We start from the raw sequence: 3,163 nt of genomic DNA, 5'->3' as shown, positions 1-3,163 counted from the left end.
TCAATACTTACATTTCTATTATCCTGTGAGAAGGTTTCATGTATATGTTTATTTATTTATTTTGCAGATTAAGGATCTATCTGGTCAAGATTTGTATCAAAAGAGGTCAAGGTCAGTTTGGGTAAGAGTCACAGACAGAGTCTGAAGGCACAAACAGAGATCAGCGAGAGCCAAAGAAGAGCAGCAGGGGGAAATATTGTTACTGAGCTGGATGAAGAAAAACAAATCTGTGTTGATTTGGCACACAAAGGTAATAAATCACTGATTTGCATGAACAGTAAAGCTAAGAATCACAATGATCAGAAACATAGTGTAATAATATTAAAACTCCATAATCATCGGGAAGAAGGAGGCGGGAACCGGCGGACAATCAAATAACATTTTAATAATTCAAAATAAACACAAAACAGCGCACCAGCCCCTCACGGACGACTGGTGCGCTCAAATAAAAACCAAAACATAAAATAAGGCCCAGGCCTGGTCCTCTCTCGTCCTTCACTATCGTTGCTCCAGTTTTATATCCTTCCATCTCCTACGTGGGACTTGAGACCGGCGGTGGGGCGCAGGTGTCGCTGATTTCCCAATCATTCCGCCGGCCTCACTCCTTGTTCCCACGTCCCTCGGCCCCGCCCCACTCGCCACATACCCCCATCGCCCCTCGCAGGCCGGGGGGTACCCTCTCACGGGGACCTGCGGGAACCTTGGGGTAGGACAGACGTGGCGAGAGAAAAGGAGATGGAAGGAGGAGCGACAGAGACGAGAGAGGGGGGAGAGGAAAAAAAAAAAATTCCGGTTCCCAGACGCACTGCTGCTCGGCCCTCCACCAGCTGGGTGATCTCCTCCGCGGTGCCTGGCGGTGGCACTGGACGGCCCTCGGCGGACGGCACGACACTCCTCCGCTGCCCAGTGGACGGCGACGGCTCCTCCGGTTTTGGGCGGCCGGCAGGAGTCCCCCGTTCCCTGCCCCTCCGGATTCCTTCACGGAGGCAGCAGGCTCCGGCCCCCTGGCGAACGGCGCCGACTCCTCCGCTCCCTCACGGACGGCAGCCGCCCCTCCATATCGTGGGCGGCCGGCAGCGAGCTCGCCCGTCCCCGGCAACTCGCTCCAGCCCACCGCCTCGAGCGTCCATGGCGGCACACTCCTCGCCTGCTCGATGGCACCGCGGATTCACCACAGCGGCGAGGAATCTTCAGCAGTGCGTCCCTCCTTCTCCCGGGCTTCGGCACCACTGTAATAATATTAAAACTCCATAATCATCGGGAAGAAGGAGGCGGGAAGCGGCGGACAATCAAATAACATTTTAATAATTCAAAATAAACACAAAACAGCGCACCAGCCCCTCACGGACGACTGGTGCGCTCAAATAAAAACCAAAACATAAAATAAGGCCCAGGCCTGGTCCTCTCTCGTCTTCACTATCGTCGCTCCAGTTTTATATCCTTCCATCTCCTACGTGGGACTCGAGACCGGCGGTGGGGCGCAGGTGTCGCTGATTTCCCAATCATTCCGCCGGCCTCACTCCTTGTTCTCATGTCCCTCGGCCCCGCCCCACTCGCCACACATAGTATGCCATATTCAATTAAACAAAGTTTCTATTAAAGGTGTCAGTGGTTGCTGCTGTCCTGCTGTTTCCACTTCTGTTAAAGGAGAGTCTGAGATCTCTTTATGTCATCAGTGAGGTGAGTGTATTTGTGTCCATAATATCTAAATCTATAATTTGTTCTTTTTCAACCCCGTCTCTTGGTTATGATTTCTTCTAAACATTTGTTTTTAGAATAGAATTATTCTATGGATATATATATATATATATATATATATATATATATATATATATATATATATATATATAATACATTTCAAGTTAACTACTAAATATTGTTATAGTATAACATTATTTTCTCCTTGTTTAGGAACCAGATACACCCAACCCTGTGCTGTTTATAAAGGGACATGCCTTGGATGCAGAGTCTCTTTAAGAAATAATGATGGAAGTGAAGGAGGAGGTCTGTGAAGTAGACGATGTGAACACAGCTCTACTCTTCAACTTCAACACTGAATATGCTTCAAATTTGAGAGATACCCTGACTTTTACTGAAAACTGTTTAATGTATCAACAAAAACCAATATGCCACCCACAATGGCCAATTATTATTATTTGTTTTATTAAATTAATGTGTATGTATATAAATGCATGATATTTATATTTGTTTATGTATGTGTTTGGTAGTTTGTTTAGTAATACATATTTATGGATGATTGTTTATTTATTTGTGTTTGTTGGTTTGTTTGTAATACATATTTATGTATTAAACAGTTTATGGAGAATCATGGTGTTCTGTGTTTATAGTGAAATTGGATTAGTAATGTATAATAATAATAATAACAACAACAACAATAATGTTATTGCTATCTAGAAAAGGGTTCATAAAGGAACTGATGAGGGTCATTAATGCACCTTTAAATGAAGGTTCCAATTAGAACCTTTTCAAAAAGGTTCAAAAATGAACCTTTAAGGTTCCCCCACAGTTGCAATCTCCAGGAACCTCAAAAGGTTCATTTTTGAACCTTTTCTTCTAAGAGAGAGCACTTTAGCATCCTGAATCATGGACTACCACCTCCAGCAACGAAAAAACTCAAGCGATAAACATATATGTTGGATACGGACGCCTACATAGATGCAGTCAACTATGGAAAAAGTGATTTAAAAGCGTTTTTCTTCTTCTTCTTTTTCCTGAAGTATCAATTTTGTAGTTATTTTGAGCCATGTATTCTCCTCTGTTGTTCTTCATCGTCCTCCATGGCATCTTCCTTGTGTGTGCCTCCAATGCATGGAGCAGTCAAAGTATCCCACGAAAAACCATTCAGTATGAGGGTAAGGTTAATTTTCATTGAGTTTATAAAGCTAATTATAAGCATCTTGTCTTCAACCCTTGTTACCTACGCTATGGCCAAGCAAGTACTTTGCTGTATGTGAAATATGTAGTTTTTATACAACTGCTAGTTTATCAAGAATATTTAGGTATTACCGGTAGTTTAATTTTCAACTCTGTTACCTGCAACTTTCAAAATGAAGGCAAGATTAATTCTTCGTTGAGATTATAACTGTGAGATAAATATTAGCATCTATTTCAGTCTTCAACCCTGTTACCTATGTTATTGTAA

At 43.2% G+C, this 3,163-nt stretch overlaps 1 long non-coding RNA gene across 1 annotated transcript; it reads left to right on the top strand.

Moving 5' to 3' along the window:
• The first annotated feature begins 84 nt into the window (after positions 1 to 84).
• Positions 85 to 2,600, top strand: LOC127988284 (uncharacterized). The gene is made up of 3 exons (XR_008161610.1): positions 85 to 250; positions 1,603 to 1,680; positions 1,912 to 2,600. It is a non-coding gene; the product is annotated as an uncharacterized LOC127988284 (long non-coding RNA).
• Positions 2,601 to 3,163: the final 563 nt, after the last annotated feature.

This window comes from Carassius gibelio, chromosome B22 (genome assembly GCF_023724105.1).
Source record: "Carassius gibelio isolate Cgi1373 ecotype wild population from Czech Republic chromosome B22, carGib1.2-hapl.c, whole genome shotgun sequence".
NCBI lineage: Eukaryota > Metazoa > Chordata > Actinopteri > Cypriniformes > Cyprinidae > Carassius > Carassius gibelio.
Note: the sequence above shows the minus strand (reverse complement) of the source record. Positions and strands in the feature narration are given on the sequence as shown.